The 23,417-nt window shown below is 39.0% G+C and overlaps 1 protein-coding gene across 9 annotated transcripts in view; it reads left to right on the forward strand.

The window, feature by feature from the left end:
- LOC128931694 (uncharacterized) overlaps nt 1–23,417 on the forward strand; it is an 818,901-nt gene that overhangs the window by 685,615 nt on the left and 109,869 nt on the right. For all 9 annotated transcript variants that reach the window (XR_013533632.1, XR_008480428.2, XM_078368202.1 and 6 more), the window contains one exon: nt 16,614–16,714. The gene's annotated coding sequence lies outside the window, so the exon portion shown is untranslated. The remainder of the gene's footprint in view (nt 1–16,613; nt 16,715–23,417) is intronic.

Genomic DNA, 23,417 nt, shown 5'->3' on the forward strand with positions numbered 1-23,417 from the left:
TCCCACTGGCCCTCCCCTTTTCCCCCCAATAGACCCCAGTGTTTAGTACTCCCCTTTCTGTGTCCATGTGTTCTCATTTTTCATCACCCACCTATGAGTGAGAATATGCGGTGTTTCATTTTCTGTTCTTGTGTCAGTTTGCTGAGGATGATGTTCTCCAGATTCATCCATGTCCCTACAAACGACACGAACTCATCATTTCTGATTGCTGCATAATATTCCATGGTGTATATGTGCCACATTTTTCCAATCCAGTCTATTATCAATGGGCATTTGGGTTGATTCCAGGTCTTTGCTATTGTAAACAGTACTGCAATGAACATTCGTGTACATGTGTCCTTATAGTAGAACGATTTATAGTCTTTTGGATATATACCCAGTAATGGGATTGCTGGGTCAAATGGAATTTCTATTTCTAAGGCCTTGAGGAATCGCCACACTGTCTTCCACAATGGTTGAACTAATTTACACTCCCACCAACAGTGTAAAAGTGTTCCTTTTTCTCCACATCCTCTCCAGCATCTGTTGTCTCCAGATTTTTTAATGATCGCCATTCTAACTGGCGTGAGACGGTATCTCAATGTGGTTTTGATTTGCATCTCTCTGATGACCAGTGACGATGAGCATTTTTTCATATGACTGTTGGCCTCATCTATGTCTTCTTTCGTAAAGTATCTGTTCATATCCTTTGCCCACTTTTGAATGGGCTTGTTTGTTTTTTTCCTGTAAATCTGTTTGAGTTCTTTGTAAATTCTGGATATCAGCCCTTTGTCAGATGGGTAGACTGCGAAAATTTTTTCCCATTCTGTTGGTTGCCGATCCACTCTACTGACTGTTTCTTTTGCCGTGCAGAAGCTGTGGAGTTTCATTAGGTCCCATTTGTCTATTCTGGCTTTTGTTGCCAATGCTTTTGGTGTTTTGTTCATGAAGTCCTTGCCTACTCCTATGTCCTGGATAGTTTTGCCTAGATTTCCTTCTAGGGTTTTTATGGTGCCAGGTCTTATGTTTAAGTCTTTAATCCATCTGGAGTTAATTTTAGTGTAAGGTGTCAGGAAGGGGTCCAGTTTCTGCTTTCTGCACATGGCTAGCCAGTTTTCCCAACACCATTTGTTAAACATGGAATCCTTGCCCCATTGCTTGTTTTTGTCAGGTTTATCAAAGATTGTATAGTTGTATGTATGTTGTGTTGCCTCCGGTGCCTCTGTTTTGTTCCATTGGTCTATATCTCTGTTTTGGTACCAGTACCATGCTGTTTTGATTACTGTAGCCTTGTAGTATAGTTTGAAATCCGGTAGTGTGATGCCCCCCGCTGTGTTCTTTTTGCTTAGAATTGACTTGGCTATGCGGGCTCTCTTTTGGTTCCATATGAAGTTCATGGTGGTTTTTTCCAGTTCTGTGAAGAAAGTCAATGGTAGCTTGATGGGGATAGCGTTGATTCTGTAAATCACTTTGGGCAGTATAGCCATTTTCACGATATTAATTCTTCCTAACCATGAACATGGAATGTTTCTCCATCTGTTTGTGTCCTCTCTGATTTCGTTGAGCAGTGGTTTGTAGTTCTCCTTGAAGAGGTCCCTTACGTTCCTTGTGAGTTGTATTCCAAGGTATTTTATTCTTTTTGTAGCAATTGCGAATGGCAGTTCGCTCTTGATTTGGCTTTCTTTAAGTCTGTTATTGGTGTAGACGAATGCTTGTGATTTTTGCACATTGATTTTATATCCTGAGACTTTGCTGAAGTTGTTTATCAGTTTCAGGAGTTTTTGGGCTGAGGCGATGGGGTCTTCTAGGTATACTATCATGTCGTCTGCAAATAGAGACAATTTGGCTTCCACCTTTCCTATTTGCATACCCTTTATTTCTTTTTCTTGCCTGATTGCTCTGGCTAGACTATATTGAATAGGAGTGGTGAGAGAGGGCATCCTTGTCTAGTGCCAGATTTTAAAGGGAATGCTTCCAGTTTTTGCCCATTCAGTATGATATTGGCTGTTGGTTTGTCATAAATAGCTTTTATTACTTTGAGATACGTTCCATCGATACCGAGTTTATTGAGGGTTTTTAGCATAAAGGGCTGTTGAATTTTGTCAAATGCCTTCTCTGCGTCAATTGAGATAATTATGTGGTTTTTGTTTTTGGTTCTGTTTATGTGGTGAATTACGTTGATAGACTTGCGTATGTTGAACCAGCCTTGCATCCCCGGGATGAATCCTACTTGATCATGATGAATAAGTTTTTTGATTTGCTGTTGCAATCGGCTTGCCAATATTTTATTGAAGATTTTTGCATCTATGTTCATCATGGATATTGGCCTGAAGTTTTCTTTTCTCGTTGGGTCTCTGCCGGGTTTTGGTATCAGGATGATGTTGGTCTCATAAAATGATTTGGGAAGGATTCCCTCTTTTTGGATTGTTTGAAATAGTTTTAGAAGGAATGGTACCAGCTCCTCCTTGTGTGTCTGGTAGAATTCGGCTGTGAACCCGTCTGGACCTGGGCTTTTTTTGTGAGGTAGGCTCTTAATTGCTGCCTCGACTTCAGACCTTGTTATTCGTCTATTCATAGTTTCAGCTTCCTCCTGGTTTAGGCTTGGGAGGACACAGGAGTCCAGGAATTTATCCATTTCTTCCAGGTTTACTAGTTTATGCGCATAGAGTTGTTTGTAATATTCTCTGATGATGGTTTGAATTTCTGTGGAATCTGTGGTGATTTCACCTTTATCATTTTTTATTGCATCTATTTGGTTGTTCTCTCTTTTATTTTTATCAATCTGGCTAGTGGTCTGTCTATTTTGTTGATCTTTTCAAAAAACCAGCTCTTGGATTTATTGATTTTTTGAAGGGTTTTTTGTGTCTCAATCTCCTTCAGCTCAGCTCTGATCTTAGTAATTTCTTGTCTTCTGCTGGGTTTTGAGTTTTTTTGATCTTGCTCCTCTAGCTCTTTCAATTTTGACGATAGGGTGTCAATTTTGGATCTCTCCATTCTCCTCATATGGGCACTTATTGCTATATACTTTCCTCTAGAGACTGCTTTAAATGTGTCCCAGAGGTTCTGGCATGTTGTGTCTTTGTTCTCATTGGTTTCGAAGAACTTCTTTATTTCTGCCTTCATTTCGTTGTTTACCCAGTCAACATTCAAGAGCCAGTTGTTCAGTTTCCATGAAGCTGTGCGGTTCTGGGTCGGTTTCTGAATTCTGAGTTCTAACTTGATTGCACTATGGTCTGAGAGGCTGTTTGTTATGATTTCAGTTGTTTTGCATTTGTTGAGCAGTGCTTTACTTCCAATTATGTGGTCAATTTTAGAGTAGGTGTGATGTGGTGCTGAGAAGAATGTGTATTCTGTGGATTTGGGGTGGAGAGTTCTGTAAATGTCCACCAGGTTTGCTTGCTCCAGGTCTGAGTTCAAGCCCTGGATATCCTTGTTGATTTTCTGTCTGGTTGATCTGTCTAGTATTGACAGTGGAGTGTTAAAGTCTCCCACTATTATTGTGTGGGAGTCTAAGTCCTTTTGTAAGTCATTAAGAACTTGCCTTATGTATCTGGGTGCTCCTGCATTGGGTCCATATATGTTTAGGATCGTTAGCTCTTCTTGTTGTATCGATCCTTTTACCATTATGTAATGGCCTTCTTTGTCTCTTTTGATCTTTGTTGCTTTAAAGTCTATTTTATCAGAGATGAGAATTGCAACTCCTGCTTTTTTTTGCTTTCCATTAGCTTGGTAAATCTTCCTCCATCCCTTTATTTTGAGCCTTTGTGTATCCTTGCATGTGAGATGGGTTTCCTGGATACAGCACACTGATGGGTTTTGGATTTTTATCCAATTTGCCAGTCTGTGTCTTTTGATTGGTGCATTTAGTCCATTTACATTTAGGGTTAATATTGTTATGTGTGAATTTGATACTGCCATTTTGATGCTAAGTGGCTGTTTTGCCTGTTAGTTGTTGTAGATTCTTCATTATGTTGAAGCTCTTTAGCATTCAGTGTGATTTTGGAATGGCTGGTACTGATTGATCCTTTCTATGTGTAGTGCCTCTTTTAGGAGCTCTTGTAAAGCAGGCCTGGTGGTGACAAAATCTCTGAGTACTTGCTTGTTCACAAAGGATTTTATTCTTCCTTCACTTCTGAAGCTCAGTTTGGCTGGATATGAGATTCTGGGTTGAAAGTTCTTTTCTTTAAGAATGTTGAATATTGGCCCCCACTCTCTTCTGGCTTGTAGTGTTTCTGCTGAGAGATCTGCTGTGAGTCTGATGGGCTTCCCTTTGTGGGTGACCCGACCTTTCTCTCTGGCTGCCCTTAGTATTCTCTCCTTTATTTCAACCCTGTTGAATCTGACGATTATGTGCCTTGGGGTTGCTCTTCTTGCGGAATATCTTTGTGGTGTTCTCTGTATTTCCTGCAATTGAGTGTTGGCTTGTCTTGCTAGGTGGGGGAAATTTTCCTGGATGATGTCCTGAAGAGTATTTTCCAGCTGGGATTCATTCTCTTCGTCCCCTTCTGGTACACCTATCAAACGTAGGTTAGGTCTTTTCACATAGTCCCACATTTCTTGGAGACTTTGTTGATTCCTTTTTGCGCTTTTTTCTCTGATCTTGGTTTCTCGTTTTATTTCATTGAGTTGGTCTTCGACTTCAGATATTCTTTCTTCTGCTTGGTCAATTCGGCTATTGAAACTTGCGTTTGCTTCGCGAAGTTCTCGTATTGTGTTTTTCAGCTCCTTTAATTCATTCATATTCCTCTCTAAGGTATCCATTCTTGTTATCATTTCCTCGAATCTTTTTTCAAATCTTTTTTCAAGGTTCTTAGTTTCTTTGCATTGATTTAATACATGATCTTTTAGCTCACAAAAGTTTCTCATTATCCATCTTCTGAAGTCTAATTCCATCATTTCGTCACAGTCATTCTCCGTCCAGCTTTGCTCCCTTGCTGGTGAGGAGTTTTGGTCCTTTCTAGGAGGCGAGGTGTTCTGGTTTCGGGTGTTTTCCTCCTTTTTGCGCTGGTTTCTTCCCATCTTTGTGGATTTGTCCGCTGGTCGTCTGCGTAGTTGCTGACTTTTCGTTTGGGTCTCTGAGTGGACACCCAGAATGTTGATGATGAAGTATTTCTGTTGCTTGGTTTTCCTTCTACCAGTCTAGCCCCTTCGCTGTACGACTGCTGAGGTCCGCTCCAGACCCTGCTTGTCTGGGGTGCACCTCTAGTAGCTGTGGCACAGCGAGGGATGCTACCAGTTTCTTTTTCTGCTCTCTTTGTCCCAGGATGATGCCTGCCTAATGTCAGTCTTTTGGATATAGAGGGGTCAGGGAGCTGCTTGAGGAGACAGTTTGTACTTTATAGGGGTTTAATTGCTGAGCTGTGCACTCTGTTGTTCATTCAGGGCTGTTATGCTGCTATGTTTGATTCTGCTGCAACAGAGCTCATTAAAAAACCCCTTTTTTTTTTTCTCAAATGCTCTGTTTTGAGGGGTTTGGGCTTTATTTTTGGATGTCCGATCAGGTGTCCTGCCCAGCTAGAAGGCAGACTAGCCACTGTTTGGCTGCCGAGGCTCCGCCCTGCTGTTGTGTGATTCGCGCTGTTCCTGCCGGCTCTGCTGTGGTCTCCGCCACGCCCTGCGGCGGAGTCTCTTCGTTGTAGCGTGTTGCCTCAGCAACGGCAGGCTGCGTCAGCAGTGGGCGTGTATCTCAGTAGGGACGGGTTGCCTCAGCAACGGCTGGCTGCGTCAGCAGTGGGCGTGTATATCAGTTGGGGCGGGTTGCCTCGGTAGTGGTGGACACCCCTCCCCCACAGAGCGTCTCGGACCATCTGCTCGGGATAGTTTGAAATCGCGGTTTTGTTTGTCCCACTGGGTATCCCAATCCCTGCAATCCCCTGGGCTGGCCTATTGTCCAAGTCTCGTTCAGTCTCAAGTCCAGCCCTCTCAAGTCTCAGGTTGCCGGTTCAACAGGGCACCCGGACAAGCGCGCCCTGCAGGGATTGCTGGGTAGGGCCAGCCGCCGCCGCCCTGGCTGCCGGCTTCGCCAGGCAGACCTACTGCCTGGCGTCCCGTGTCTTTTTTATACTTGGGAGTTTCCCCGTTCTGTGGGCAACAAAGATCAGTCTGGAAATCCGCTCTGACTCACCGTTTGCAGATTCAACAAGAAGAGCTCCAATCCTGGGTTGTTCTCACAGCGCCATCTTGAGTCCTCCCTAATGAGTTCTTGTTATGTAACACATGCAAAGGTTGGCCGTGGATCTACAAAGATAAGTAAGACATGGATTCTATCCAGTCAAACATTTTTCCTGCAAGTACTGCTTTGAGTCAGACAAAAGAAGGATGCTCTCTTTACTGGTCCTTCTTAATACAGGATAGACCTTCAGTACTCAGTAACAATGTGTGTCCATGTTGACGATGCTTGGCAGCAATTTCATGATCATCCAAATCTGTCAGATTTCAATTTGACTTTTTATTGAAATAGAACAGGTAGAGTAAAGAAATGATGGACGTGTGGTGACTTTAATCAGAGGAATTTCCTAGATGAGAATTTTTTAAGGATTCCATGACAAAGATCACATTTTAGGGAAAAGGCCATTTGTGGTTGTTATGCTTTTTCTTTTACCTCTGATGCCAAGTCTCTTTATTCTGAAGTATAGCTCATTGTTTGGGAGCTCAGGCTCCTGAGACAGACTTGCTGGTTTTGAATCTTATCCTGCCATTTTCTCATTAGATGATTTCAGCTAACTCAAACACTTGCTCTCGTTTCGTCATCATTAAAAAGGGAGTAGAACATACCTACCCAATATAGTCATTTTGCAAACTAAGTAAGATAAAATATGAAACTCTTAAAACAGTACCCAGTACATAGTAGGTGCTGAATACCTAATGGTTGTTTTTACTGCTCTCTTTAAATGCATATGCAGAAACACAGCACAGCTATGCACACAGCAAACACACTCAGCCCAAGTAGAGGGAAGCTTGCGGTCTAACCTCATTATATCCTATAGGGCCTAAGGGATGAGAAGTGCTCCAATAAATAAATGTATGTAGAGTGACTACATTATGTTCAGTATCTTAGAGTTAAGTTAATTATGCAAGCCATCCCTCCAAAAATAAAAACAAATGATGTTTTCTTCCTTTATCCATCTTTGCTATTCAGTAAAAATCAGTATTATTGTTATTTATTTGAACATTCCTTTTTCTCTGGTGCAATAATTAATGGAAAACGAATGTTTATGTTTACCTTTTTTCATCAGAGAATAAGGATGACTGAGATACAGAGAGTAAATATGGATTTATTTCTGACAATAGTAGTTTAAATAGAAAAGTTATATGCTAAGTTATTCTTTCCCTGTGGAACTTACACAAATATAACTGAATTTATTTGATGGATTGAGGTTAAGTGAATGTGGTATAAACATTTATAAAATACAATTGTATTATATACATAATGTATATATATTCAGGTATATGAGTGCATATATATCTGTGTGTGTGTGTGTGTGTGTGTGTGTGTGTGTGTATATATAATGGAGAATGTACTGAGGAATAAACTCGACACACAAAAATAGTGCTGTGAGATTTGAGATTTAAGTACCCCTGTGACAAAATGAGGAAATGTGAAGACAAGGAAATGTGTCTCAATCACCAAAAACAAACAAACCTATGATGTGCCTCTAGGGTTACTCGAAGTATTTGCTTTATGGGAATGATTGGGACGTTACAGTTACTAATTATATATAAAAATGCTCATCCTTGTAATGATCAATACATGCTTACCCCAGATATAATATCATGCTGTTGCCACGTTATACTGTTCAAGGAAATATATCCCTAGTGTTATCCTAACCGTCCGTCCCTGTATTAATCAAGTGTTGATGACCATGACTTAAGGCCTAAAAATATTATGGCAGAAAACCTTGGCAGAGGGAAAGCCAAATTGTAGTGCCTGGGATTATTTATCGCACTGTCACTGCACACCTAGGGAAGTGCAGTTCCAGCTAATTTATTACAATGCTGTTTTCATTTTTGCTGGGCGCAGAAGGACTCACACTGAGGCCACCGAGCTGTGATCTGCACCGGAGCAGACGCAGTGACAGTACTACTTCACTTGCACATTTTTTATGGCATGTACTTTTCCCTGACTCTGCTATTTTCTCATAACATTTAAGAATGTTCATTAAGCTCAAAAGAAGCTAAGCGCTATCCGTATAGGTGGGATGAGGATGGAGAGTGCAAGGTGAGAGGGTTGAAACGAACGGTGCCACAAGAACCATGTGCAGGTTACTTGCAAATGTGACTTGTTTAAACCCCGAATGTCTTACATGGGGTGACTCGATCAGCAAGACCTTTGAGCTGCAATCCAAATGTGGTGGCGCTCCATACTGAAAGGGCTGCGAGTGATACTGAGCTGCTGGAATTGCTAACTCTTTTTCCAATATAAATGCACATAAAAAATGAAATGGGGGATAGTGGAGAGGGATGAGTGGTAAGTCATGATGCCTAAAGACATGAAGAACATGTCTTAATCTTGTGCAAGCACCACTTAAAAGAGTCTTGTCTTTTCCTTTTACTCAGAAAGTAGCTGATTTTAAATACTCATTTAAGACTTGCCTCCTGCAACATTTTATGAACTAGGAATCAGTCATTGTAAGTTGTGCATATTTCCCGATAATGTGCAATAAATGTAAATAAATATGCATGTATATAAGTTTATATCATGTGTATATACAAGTGTATATAATACATGCAATATGTAAAAGCAACATCTAATAGAAATACATACTGAATGTTTAGTTCAAGTAAAACACAAAAAAGTCCACTCTCCCCAAGGTTTAGGTATGGATTTTATGTTAGTCCTCTCTCACTCTGTAACCCACATGCCATTACAGACGCTCTCCATATGAATGAGCATTTGCACCAGAGAGTGACATTTTTGGGCATCAATCATCTAAGAACTTGCAATAATATTAACACATGTTGTGTGAATATATGATACACTTATAAACGTAGAACTTGCTTTCACATCTGTTATTTTATTTAAAATGTCCAGCAGTCCCTGGGAATGTCATAAGGTGGTTTATCTTTCAGTTGCTAAAGTAATCGAGGAACAAAGATGTCAAAGGCCTACTTTGTGTTACTAGTTCATAGTGACACTGTCACAATTGGAACTGAGGACTATGGGTTACTGAACTGTGTCTTATGTGGGTATTTTAACAGAAAATCTGGGTGTTTCTATGGATGCTTTAAGCATCTATGCAGATGTTAGTTTTTTAGATGCAATTACAGTTGCCCCTTGAACAAAATGGGGCACGGGGCACTGTCCCCACCACATTCATAATCTCTGTATAGCTTTTCAAGCCCAAAATTTAGCTTCTAATACCCTACTGTTGACTGGAAGCCTTACCAATAACATAAACAGTTGATTAACACCTATTTTGTATGTTAAATACAGATATACTGTATTCTCAAAGTAGAATAGAAAAAGAAACATGTTACTAGGAGGTTCTTTAAAAAAGAGGCCAGGCCCAGTGGCTCACGCCTATAATCCTAACATTTTTGGAAGCCTAGGTGGGAGTATCACTTGATGCCAGGAGTTTGATACCAGTCTGGGCAACCTAGTGAGACCTCATCTCCACAAAAAACAAAAGAAAAAAATTAGCGGAGCGTGGCGGCATGTACCTGTAGTCCCAGCTACACCAGAGGCTGAGGCAGGAAGATCACTTGAGCCCAGAGGAGGCTGAGGCTTACAGTGAGCTGTGATTGCTTCCGCGCACTCCAGCCTGGATAACCGAGCAAGGCCCTATCTCAAAAAAACTAAAGAAAAGAAAACATATTTCCTGTTCATTAAGTGGACCTGGATCAACCACATAAACGTCTTCATCCTTGTTGTCTTTTAGCAGATAGAGGAGAATGAGGAAAAGGAAGGGTTAGTTTTGCTGTCTCAAGGGTGGTAGAGGCAGCAGAAAATCCGCATAATAAGCGAACCCATGAAGTTCAAACCAATGTTGTTCAAGTATCCACTATATGTAACTGGTTTGAGGGCACACACTAACATGGTTATAGATTCGGATACTTAGGGGCAACTTAATTACATTATTAGACGCCATAATCTAACTCTAGCTATGTTTCTTCTCTTTTGGGGTGTATCAGTCAAGTCAGGAAACGTTTGTGGAGCCCCTTCTTAGGAAGGGCTTGGTTCTAGGCTCCGAAAAGTTAGTTGTCAGTATAAATTAAAATGCCAGTACTAAAACTCGAAAAAATGAACTTCTCTCTCATTCTACTGACCATCAGTAACATTAGCTTAGTAAAATGTCATTTATCATTAGAAAAAATTAACATTTCCTTAAAATTATTAGGCTCTAATCTCTCTGATAGCAATATTAAACACTAGCTGTAACGCTTCCATTTTACAGACCGAAATTAAACTTACTGTTCTAGTTTTGGAAAGCTATAAAATAAAGGTCTTGGGACCTTTATATTGACAGTTTCTCCAACTATAAGCATAACCTTTCTCCAACATAATCATTGATTAAAAAATCCTTTTCTTAAAAGAAAAAGAATGAGTGAATAGGCCGGGCCTGGTGGCTCACGCTTGTAATCCCAGCACTTTGGGAGGCCCAGGCAGGCAGATAACGAGGTCAGGAGATCGAGACTGTCCTGGCTAACATGGTGAAACCCTGCCTCTACTAAAAATACAAAAACATTAGCCAGTGTGGTGGCACTTGGGAGGCTGAGGCAAGAGAATCACTTGAGCTGGGAGGCAGAGGTAGCATTGAGCCGAGATTGTGCCACTGCACTCTAGCCTGGGTGACAGAGCGAGACTCCATCTCAAAAAAAAAAATAATTTTATATATATATATATATGTGAATAGATGTAAACATATCTCACCTAGCATTACTATCCTGTTTAGCAGTGAATTAAAAGAAAAATAATTATAGATAAATTATCAAAAGTTTTATACATGCTAACAGAAAAATATCATTTTCAAAGTTTGTTAGTAATCTAGTTTTAGAATATTGAAGATTACATTTTTTTCACCTACTTTAACCAAATTTATTTTCTCTCTACCAAGGAAGTAAAAAGTTAAAAAAAAAATTTAAATTTTGGATCGATTTTAAAATAATTTTATGTGTTTTTTCTTTTCTGTCTGCCTTTTAAAAATCCTCCAGACTAAATATGTTCAATGTCCTCAATATGAGATTTATGTCCTAAGTATGTCTTTTGTTTGTGACAAATATCTCTTCAATAAAATCTTCAATAGATAATATTATAAAGTATCCAGAATACTCTTATAAAACCAAATCAGGTAAAATAGAGAGGACCCTATGCGTACAAATGCCATTGTTCTGGACTCTCTTCTCTTTCAAAATCCTCTCTACCTCATTTCTTAACTCCAGCCTTTGTGGCCACAAGTACGGTAGCCAGTATCCACATAAGGCTGAGAACTTGAAATGTAGTTAAACCAAATTGAGATGTGTTGTAAGGGCAAAATACATATAACATTTCAAAGACTTAGTTTTTAAAAAGTAAAATATCTTGATAATGATATATATTTAAATTATGTTAGATATGTTGGGTTAAATTATTAAATATTTATTGTAGTTAAAACATATACAAAATCTAGTAGTAAAATTATTTCAATCTATAGTATTTGAAGCTTTTGTATGAGCATTTGAAAATTCAAACATATCTGTGGCTAACAATCTATTAATCTACAATGCTGACGTAGATTTCCAAATATTTGGAAAATAAGTAAAATTACTTATACATAGTTTATGGTGAAGAAGAAATCACAAGACATATTCAAAACTTTCCATCTGAACAAATGTGAGGCTGCAACATTAAAAGTTACAGAATGATGATGAAGCAATGCTTTGAAGAAAATTTATAGCTGTAGGTTTATTGATTATTAATTAATGACATACAGTCATCTCAGTTTCTAGCTTAAGAACTGAAATGTTTCATCAATTTTAGGGGCAGTCAGAAAAACCTCCCAACCCATTTTATGAGGTTTCTGCACTGTGAAACAGTCTGACAATGACAACTCAGCCTAACAAAAATAGTTTAGATCAGAAACTCTTGTGATAGAGGTGAAAAATTCTATAATAAATGTTAGCAAATCAAACCAACTCATATTTCATAAATTTATGAAAGAAATACACATGACCCCAGAAATGTAAGCTTGATTTAACATTAGGAAAAATCAATTGATATAATTTACCATATGACAGAATAAAGAGAAAACTCGTGTGATGATCTCAACTGATGCTGGAAAGAGGCCTTGACAAAATTCAACACTCATTTAAAATAAAACCTCTCAGTAAACTAGAAAAATAGAGAAACTTCTTTAAATAATGAAACATATCCATGGAAAATCTACATCTGACAGTATAATTAATAGTCAAATATTGAAAGAGTTTCCCCAAACTTGGCAATAAGAAAAACCTAAATAATAAAGAAAAAAATGGCTTCCATGAATCTGAAGAGTCAGTATTATCAAAATAGTCTTTCAAGATTTTCACAGTTTCATCAGGGTTTTGGTAAAACTGAAAAGCTAATTTAAAATTTTCCATCAATTGTAAACCCCCTAGAATAGGTAAAAGAATTTTTTAAAGAAGTACAAAATTGAAAGTTCTTTTTATCAGATTCCAAAATTTGCTACAGTTCTGAGTTAACCGTGAGAGTGCACTAATGTCCTAAGCATAAAAAATGAATAAATTTAACACACCACAGACAGAGCCTGTAGAACTAATTTATGGCCATAGCACCACTCCAAACTTAATGGGGCTATCTTTCAACACATGGTGTTGGAACAAATACATATTTTTACTAAAGACAAGAACTGTGACCTAGATGTTACTTAATGAACAATGTTAATACAAGAAGAATTATAAACCTAAACATAAAAGCTAGAACAATAAAGCTTCTAGAAAAAAAGGATAATATATTTATAGCATTGGAGTAGGAGAATTGTTTTACAGGGTATAAAAAGCACCAAAATGAAAAGGACAAAAAAGAAAAAAATGACAAGTTGGAATTCATGAAAATTAAAATGTAAAGATCTGAAAATCAATACCCCAAAGCAGGAAATGACACTGCCATCAGTGAGGATCTGGATAAGCAAATATGATCTATTCCACCAGAAAAATACTAGCCAACATTTTTTTTAAAGTCTACTACAGCTACCAATCACCACGTGGATGAGCTTCCCACATACGATGTTGAGTGACAGAAGCCGTGTACAGAAAAACACATACTTCTTATTACACTGTTATAGAACAGATAAAGTTAAATCCCCGCTTTCAGTGATGGATGTCAGAAAACAGTTGGGAAGAACAGAAGAAAAAGAGAATTGAGAGCCTTCTGGGGTGATGGTCATAGTCATAGGAGGTGATGGTTTCACCTCTAGTGTAAGATGGTTAACACCCTTTTAAGTGAACACTTAAGAGCTGTGCATTTTATTTTATGTAAGTTTCCCCCCAAAAATAAAACAATTAAAGGGATAATTTACTCCAGCCTTGCACAGGTATACGCGGGCGGCACATTGCCTCACTCCTGCACTGCACACCTGCATTCTCTGCTGTGACTCCTCTGAAGGCACAAGATGGGGGAACTAGTAGAATTTGCTCTGGTCTCAGGCATGTGTAACCCTTGAGTAGAGGAGTGTGAATGCGCATTTGACCATCCTTGTCCCACAAAGGACAGGAGCCAGCAGATAAAAGCTTCTCCTCTTTCATTCTCTAGGGAAGGAGAGCTGAGGTCTACTCCTTTAGTGTCCTCCGAGGCCTCCTTTGGGATCGAGTGGCCAACACAAAACTTCACCCACATGTTTTTGCTTTTCTGCGCTATATCTTTCATACCACTCTCTGAATCCCAGACTCCCAAGAACACATTCTCACATACACTGAGTAAAAAGAATTTGTCTCAATCTCTGCTTGGGGCGGGGCAGAGGGTGGAAACAGGCTAAAGTGTCCTATTAACTGAAACTCCTCCTCCTCAGTAGTATGCATGTTTCTCTTTCTTAACACTGACCCTCTTGCAGCTATGGTATTTTTAATGAAGAATAGAAGAAAAATTATATTAGTTGCCCTCCCAATATAATACTTACATATAACAATTTGATTGAAATTTATGAATCTCTTTTAGATTTACATAATATAAACAATCATAATCAGAAATTACACCGGTTTTTAAAGGTCAAATTTATTTTGGCATATTTTATACATTAACTAGTTAGAATACTTGCAGAAGTGTTTAGTCCACTTGCAGTCTTTTGATATTGGCATATATCTCACATTTTAGGTCCTGATTTGTGATTATACATGTGCTGAGTATTCCTTTTGCATTTACACGTTAAAATCAATACTATAGTTTACATATTCGGAAACCTTAGCCGTAATGGCGATCAAATTTAAAACTCATAGAGTTTTAAAGTTGGAAGCTTCTTTATGGCTAACTCCTTTAGAAAAAGTCATTCAAATAATATTTAATTCCCATGAGCCCCACTGGTGTGATGCCAATTTTGTAAAGTGACCCAGTTTGCTTTCATTTTGTCTGTTTATGAAATTGGGGTCGGGCGCGGTGGCTTAAGCCTGTAATCCCAGCACTTTGGGAGGCCGAGGCGGGTGGATCACGAGGTCAGGAGATCGAGACCATCCTGTTCGGCATGGTGAAACCCCGTCTCTGCTAAAAATACAAAAAATTAGCTGGGCACAGTGGTGCGTGCCTGTAATCCCAGCTACTCAGGAGGCTGAGGCAGGAGAATTGCCTGAACCCAGGAGGCGGAGATTGCAGTGAACCGAGATCGTGCCATTGCACTCCAGCCTGGGTAACAAGAGCGAAACTTCGTCTAAAAAAAAAAAAAGAAAGAAATTGTATTTCCCTGAAGATTTCACCTCTTGATCAGGATGTGTTAGTCAGGGTTCTCTAGAGGGACAGAACTAATAGGATATCTATGTTTATGTAAAGGGGAATGTATTAATATTAACTCTCACAATCACAAGATCCCACAATAGGCTGTCTGCAAGCTGAGGAGCAAGGAAGCCACTCCAAGTACCAAAGCTGTGTTCAAGGGCAGGAAGCATCCAGCACAGGAGAAAGATGTAGGCTGGGAGGCTAAGCCAGTCCAGTCTTTTCATGTTTTTCTGCCTGCTTTATATTTGCTGGCAGCTGATTAGATGGTGCCCTCCAGATTAAGGGTGGGGTCTGCCTTCTCCGGCCCACTGAACTCCAATGTTAATCTTTGGCAACACCCTCACAGACACACCCAGGATTAATACTTTGCATCCTTCAGTCCAGTCAAGTTTACACTCAGCATGAACCATCACAAAGGGCAGCTCCCATTCAGCTGAGGTTAATATATCCTTACGGTTGCATAACTGAAACAAGAACTATGGAGTAGGAGTGAGAAGGATTTGTTCTCTGCCCTAGACCTTACCTGCTATGGATCTGTTGAGTATATCTCTTAACTACTCTGTAGTGTAGTTTCCTCACTGGAGCAGATTATATTTTCAAAAAAAATCATCATGGCAGTATTTCCAAGCCCTCATGCTCTTTCAGAACCTTACCAACTTCCTATCAAGAGGTAGAGCCTCCTCTCATCCTCCCCTTCTGCTTGGACATGGGCAGGTTTCTGACTTTTATTTCTGGGTAGAAATAATACTACATGACTTCCATGGCTAGATTAGAAAAGGCTACACAGCTTCCTCTTGGCTTTCTCTTGGGATGTCTGCCCTTGGAATATGCAACCATACTGAAGGAAAGCCCAGAGAAGTTCACTTAGAGAGGTCAAATGAAAAGGCCCACAGGCAGGGAAAGCAAGGATCCTGGGACATAGCATCAACAGCCACACATTAAGTGACTGTGCCTTCAATGACCGTAGTTCCAGACTTCCAGTCTTCCCACCGAGATCCCAGAACACATCAGGGAGCAGAGGAAGCTATCTCTGATATATTTTGTCCAAACACCTGAACAGCTCAATCCATGAACGTAGTAATGGTTGCTTTATGTCACTGAGTTTTGCAACCGCAGTAACTGGAAGGGATTTTGGTACTTGCAACTCTTAGGGGTCTGCCATTACAAATCCTAAAAATGTAGCAGTACCTTGGGGACTAAATGGCAGCACAGTCTGAAGGACCTTGAGGGTACCCTCACGGCTCAGAATAACGAAGGAACGGACAAGTATCTGTGGTTTGGTGAGGCCTCGAAGTGCTTCCAGGTTTGATGGGAAATAGAAAAATGTGAGTTTGGGCGTGGTTACTGGGAAATCACTTTCTTATTGACGGCGCTAGGACTAAGTTCCAGTGTACTGCATTTTCCATCCTCTGTGCCTTGATTTGTCTCGTTTTGCTTCAGAGATGCAGCGTTTAATAAAGACAGGAGAAATGAAATTAATCCTGTAAGATTATCTTTATGTTGGAAAAAAGAACATTATATTTTGAATTTCATTGTTTTCTCAAGTGGTAAGAGATCTCTCCCTATATGTGATTCTATCACTTTCTCAATAAACATTTTCCTCTCCTTCAAGTCCCTTTAAATCAATCTGCTCCTATCCCAGAGTTTACAGTAAGAAAACAGCTGACAGGGATACAATATAATTTATCAGCTTTACCATTCTCTGCTTTCTTAATGTTTCACTTTTCTTCCTATCTAGACAGCAACTCAGCTTGGCTGTTCCATCTTTAAAAGCGAGGAAGCCATGGATACAAAATTCCCACAAGATTCCTCACTCCGGGATCCTCTGCTGGTGAAAGGGTGAGCTGAAAGGCGTATTGTTAGGACGTTTGCAATAACTCAAGTTTGTGAGCTCTGTCTCTTCTTTTATTGCCCCTTTTTTTGGTTTTGATTTTTCTTTTCTGTCCTTTACTCTTTCCCTGAAGTAAAACTGCAATTGTCAAACTGTGTACAGGTAGAGATAAAATGGTTCAAGGAGCACCCAAATGGTGCCTCCTGTCTTTCAAACAAATGCAGCCACTATAGCGCAGAGAGATTTATCACTGCACTTTGTCAGATCCTTTTGGTTCATTTATTTATTTATATTTTTTATACCCGCCTCACCCCCTCACCTTCCTCCTTCTATGGCTGCTGGTTACTGTTTATCATTTATTTAAGGGGCATGTTTTCATTCATTCACGAAAAGGTGACAACACATCTATTTTAAGTGACAGCTACCAAATAACCTAGTCTAGCCTGATTAAGTGCACAGATAGTTTATTTCCTTTTTCTCTAAAAAAGAATTATCCACATAGATTGGGGGTGAAGGAGGATGAAGTCCAAGGGCCTGCGAACACATTAATCTTTTACTAATTATTGTTAAAATTTAGCTAAGTTCCAAGGCCTAGTAGATTGGGTCCATTCTATATTTCTGAAAATATTTGTTTAATTGTCTGAAAAGGGAGAGTTGCATTTACCAAGGTAATTTTTCAGTAAACAAAGGTAACAATGAGCCACTTGAAGGACTATAATTTTATACTTAAGCAAAACATAAACAGATCAGTAGCCAGGCTAAGACAGATTTTCCATGAATCATTCAAGTAAAGATTTGGAATGAATAGGGTACGAATTTTGTCAAATTATAACCTTGCTAAAGTAGGTAGGAAGAGCACGGTGACAATGATTTCTTAGGCCCTTAAAAAGTGCGAGACTGGGCATTCTTCCTCATGTAGAATTAAGGTATTAGTTAAGCATGCTAAGGAAAGAAAACTGAGAGTCTCACTTTCTGCACATTTAGTGGTTAGAATTCTGTTTTCTAAAAGTCAAGATGAAAACAATCGTTAACACCAGCTAGAGAATGGGTGCATGTTTTTTTATGTCAGATGGTTCTGTCTGGTTAGTTTCCTCTGTCCTGAGAGAATAGAAACTTGGATAAAAGCAACCATTTAGGTCTGTTAATTTCCCTGGCTCTCCCTCGTGCCTGGGAAGAATTGTATAAACTGTGTATCACTGTAAATATCTCCTTGAAGTTCAAATATATATTTTTTGTTTATATTGTTTGCTTTCCCACATTTTATAATTGATCCTTATAAACAGGCAGTCCAAGACTTCCCTCTGAAACTGCTCTTCTGAAAACTCAAAAGACACATGAAGTCATACTCAGTTTAAAGGCATTAGGGCTATTTTCAGGTGCCAGAGGGAAGGAGAAAATGAGTGTCAAATCAGTGAAAATGATATTCTTGCTTTGCTCTTTTGTTGGTGCTGAGTGTGCAGCTGTGTCCGCTGCACTGTCCTTACCAGCCCAGCTCTCTACACAGGACCTGGTGATGCCCCAGAATTGGATGTAAAAAAAAAAAGTTTTATTTTTTTAAATTTATTTTTATTGTACTCTAAGTTCTGGGGTACATGTACAGAACATGTAGGTTTGCTACAAAGGTGTATATGTGCCATGGTGGTTTGCTTCATCCATCACCCCATCATCTACATTAGGTATATCTCCTAATGCTATCCCTCTCCTAGCCCGCCATCCCCTGTTATCCCTCCCCTAGGCCCCCATCCCCTGTTATCTCTTCCCTAGCCCTCCACCCCCGACAGGCCCCAGTGTGTGATGTTCCCCTCCCTGTGTCTGTGTGTTCTCATCGTTCAACACCCACTTATGGGTGAGAACATGCGGTGTTTGGTTTTCTGTTCTTGTGTCAGTTTGCTGAGAATGATGGTTTCTAACTTCATCCATGTCCCTGCAAAGGACATGAACTCATCCTTTTTATGGCCGCATAGTATTCCACAATGTATATGTGCCATATTTTCTTTATCCACTCTATCATTGATGGACATTTGGGTTGGTTCCAAGTCTTTGCTATTGTGAACAGTAAACATACATGTGCATGTGTCTTTATAATAGAATGACTTAGAATCCTTTTGGTATATACCCAGTAACAGGATTGCTGGGTCAAATAGTATTTCTAGTTCTAGATCCTTGAGGAATTGCCACACTGTCTTCCACAATACTTTACTAATTTACACTCCTACCAAGAGTGTAAAAGCATTCCTATTTCTCCACATCCTCTCCAGTATATGTTGTCTCCTGATTTTTAAATGATCGCCATTCTAACTGGTGTGAGATGGTGTCCCAATGTGGTTTTGATTTGCATTTCTCTAATGACCAGTGATGATGAGCCTTTTTCATATGTTTGTTGGCTGCATAAATGTCTTCTTTTGCGAAGTGTCTGTTCATATCTTTCACTCATGTTTTGATGGAGTTGTAGGATTTTTCTTGTAAATTTGTTTCAGTTCTTTGTAGAGTCTGGCTCTTAGCCCTTTGTGGGATGGGTAAATTGCAAAAAAAAATTTCCCATTCTGTTGGTTGCTGATTCACTCTATTGAGAGTTTCTTTTGCTGTTGAAGAAGCTCTTTAGTTTAATTAGATCTCATTTGTCTATTTTGGCTTTTCTTGCCATTCCTTTTGGTTCATGAAGTCTTTGCTCATGGCTATGTCCTGATGGTATTGCCTAGGTTTTCTTCTAGGTTTTTTTGAGATGGAGTCTTGCTCTTATTGTCCAGGCTGGGGTGCAATGGTACAGTCTCAGCTCACTGCAACCTCCACCTTCTGGGTTCAAGTGATTCTCCTGTCTCAGTCTCTTGGGTAGCTAGGATTACAGGCATGCATTGCCTTGCCAATCTAATTTTGTCTTTTTAGTAGAGACGAGGTTTCTCCATGTTGGTCAGGCTGATCTGAAACACCCAAAACCTCAGGTGATCTGTCTGCCTCAGCCTCCCAAAGTGCTGATATTACAGGCATGAGCGACCCCAACCAGCCTCTTCTAGGGCTTTTATGGTGTTAGGTCTTATGTTTAAATCTTTAATCCATCTGGAGTTAATTTTTGTGTAAGGTGTAAGGAAGGGACCAGTTTCAGCTTTCTGCATATGGCTAGCCAGTTTTGCCAATACCATTTATTAAATAGGGAATCATTTCCCAATTGCTTGTTTTGGTCAGATTTGTCAAAGATCAGTTGGTTGTAGATGTGTGGTGTTATATCTGAGGCCTCTGTTCTGTTCCATTGGTCTATATCTCTGTTTTGGTACCAGTTCCATGCTGTTTTGATTATTGTAGCCTTGTAGTATTGTTCGAAGTCAGGTAGTATGATACCTCCATCTTTTTTTTTTTTTCTTATGATTGTCTATGAAGTGTAAGGTGGTCTTTTTAAAAATTCTGTGAAGAAAGTCAATGGTAGCTTGATGGGGATAGCATTGAATCTATGAATTACTTTGGGAAGTATGGCCATTTTCACAATATTTGTTCTTCCTAATGATAAGCCTGGATAGTTTTTCCATCTGTTTGTGTCCTCTCTTATTCCTTGAGCAGTAGTTTCTAGTTCTCCTTGAAGAGGTCCTTCACATTCCTTGTTAGTTATATTCCTAGGTATTTTATTCTCTTTATAGCAGTTGTGAATGGGAATTGACACATGATTTTACTCTCTTTTTGTCTATTATTGGTGAATAGGAATGCTTTTGATTTTTGCACATTGATTTTGTATCCTGAGACTTTACTGAAGTTGCTTATCAACTTAAGGAGACTTTGTGCTGAGATAATGGGGTCTTCTAAATATGCAATCATGTCATCTGCAAATAGAGACAACTTGACTTTCTCTTTTCCTAATTGAATACCCTTTATTTCTTTTTCTTGCCAGATTGCCCTGGCCAGAACTTCCTATACTATGTTGAATAGAAGTGATGAGAGAGGTCATCCTTGTTTTCTGTCAATTTTCAGGGATGAAGCCTACTTGGTAAGCTTTTTGATGTGCTGTTGGGTTAGGTATGCCAGTATTTTATTGAGGATTTTTGCATCAATGTTCATCATGGATTTTGGCCTGAAATTTTCTTTTTCAGTTGTGTTTCTGCCACATTTTGGTATCAGGAGGCTGCTGGTCTCATAAAATGAGTTAGGGAGGATTCCATCTTTTTGTATTGTTTGGAACAGTTTCAGAAGGAGTTATACCAGCTCCTCTTTGTGCCTCTGGTAAAATTCAGCTGTGAACCCATCTGTTTCTGGACTTGTTTTTGGTTGGTGGGCTTTATTAATTGCTGCCTCAACTTCAGACCTTGCTATTGGTCTCTTCAGGGATTCCATTTCTTCCTGGTTTCGCCTTGGGAGAGTGTATGTATCCAGGAATTCATCCATTTCTTCTTGATTTACTGATTTATTTGCACAGAGGTGTTTGGTATTTTGTATTTCTGTAGGATCACTGGTGTTATCCCCTTATTATTTTTTATTGCATGTATTTTATTCTTTTCTCTTTTCTTTTTTGTTAGTCTGAGTACTGCTCTATCTGTTTTGTTGATATTTTTAAAAAACCTATACTCTGCTCTCCCTATAGGGAGTTCTTCTCTGGGGCCTGTATTGTCCCTTCCTGCTCCCACGTCTCAGTCACGGCCACTGCCATCCATCTGCTACTCTCAAAACAGGGTCAGGTTTGAAATTTATACCCAGAAGGTCTGAATCCAGGGAAAATTTACCCTGGGCCTTCCGGGAATGTGCCAAAGAAGAGTGGTAAGAAATAGTAACATTGGTGTGGCTACAGAAACGTTGTAGAAGGGAAAACGACACCTCCTAGATTTGCATTTTTATGTCTAAAAATGATCATTTAAGAGCTCTAGAAGGAGGCAAAAAAGTGTTTTATCCAGACGACCTTCTATCTAAGTTGCTAAACAGAGAAACCTGGCAGGATGTTTAAAGCTCATCTTACCAAGCAACATACTTGATTTCTTAGTTGAGTTTTTGTTTCATTATGTTATTGTCTTTGTGAAGATCTCCAGTATATGACATCTGTAAGTAACCTCAGTAAAGTTTCAGCTTACAAAATCAATACAGAAAAATTGGTTCAATTTCTATACACCCATAATGTTCAACATGAGAACCAAATAAAGAATACAATCCCACTTATAATAACAGCACAAAAAACACCTAGGAGTACATCTAACCAAGGAGGTGAGGGATCTGTACAAGTGGAACTCCAAAACACTGCTGATAGAAATCATAGATGACACAAACAAATGGAAAAACATTCCATGCTCATGGATTGAAAGAATCAATACCATTAAAGTGGCCATACTGCCCTAAGAATCTACATATTCAACAATACTGCTATTAAGCTATCAACATAATTTTTCAGAGAACTAAGAAAAAAATTTTTTTAAATTAATATGAAACCAAAAAGAGCCCAAATATCAGTGCCATCCTAAGCAAAAAAAGAACAAAGCTGAAGATATCACATTACCTGACTTCAAAGTATATTATAAAATTACAATAATGAAAACATCATGGTTCTAAGACAAAAACAGAAACATAGACCAATGTAACAAAATAGAGAACCCAGAAGTAACACCACACACCTATAGCCTTGTGATCTTCAACAAAGTTGACAAAAATAAGCAATAGAGAAAGGACTCCTTATTCAATTAATGATGCTGGGATAGACAGCTAACCATATGCAGAAGGATGAAACTGGACCCCTACCTTTCACCATATATAAAAATTAACTTAAACTGGATTAAATATTTAAATATAAGACCTCAGCACTCTTAAGAATCCTAGAAGAAAACCTAAGAAATACCATTCTGGACATTAACCTTGAGAAATATACACAAGTCCCAAAAAGCAATTGCAACAAAAACAAAAATTGGCAAGTGAAAGTGAAAATTAAACTAAGAAGCTTATATACACAGTAGAAGAAACTATCAACAGAGTAAACAGGCAAGCTACAGAATAGGGGAATATTTTTCCAAACTATGAATCTGAGAAATGCCTAATATCCAGAATCTATAGAGATCTAAAACAGTTGAACAAGGAAACAACAAACAATCCCATTTTATAAAAGGGGCAAAAGACATGAACAGACACTTCTCAAAGGAAGACATACAAGTGTCCAGCAAACATATGAAAAAAAAAAATGCTCCACATCGCTAGTCATCAGAAAAATGCAAATCAAACCCATAATGAAATACCATCTGGTACCAATCAGAATGACTCTCAATAAAGGATGAATAAACAATAGATGAGGACAAAGCTGCAGAGAAAAAGGAACACTTAAACACTGTTGGTGGGAATGTAAATTAGTTCAGCTACTGGAAAAGCAGCTTAAAGATTTCTCAAAGAACTTAAAACAGAACTACCATTTGATCCAGCAATCCCTTCACTGGGATATAGCCCAAAGAAAATACATGTTTCTATCAAAAAGACATACACACTTGTATGTTCAACACAGCGCTATTTACAATAGCAAAGACAGGTAATTAACCTAGGTGCTCATTGGTGGTGGATTAGAAAAGAAAATGTGGTACATCTACAACATGGAATACTACGCAGCCATAAAAAATAATAAAACTGTATTATTTGCAGCAATAGGGGTGCAGCTGGAGGCCATTATCCTGAAAGAATTAATGCAGGAACATAAATTTAAATGCCACATGTTCTCACTTATAAGTGGAAGTGAAACTTTGGATACAGTAGACACTATGGCAGCAATAG

Source organism: Callithrix jacchus, chromosome 4, assembly GCF_049354715.1.
Source record: "Callithrix jacchus isolate 240 chromosome 4, calJac240_pri, whole genome shotgun sequence".
In the NCBI taxonomy this organism is placed as follows: domain Eukaryota; kingdom Metazoa; phylum Chordata; class Mammalia; order Primates; family Cebidae; genus Callithrix; species Callithrix jacchus.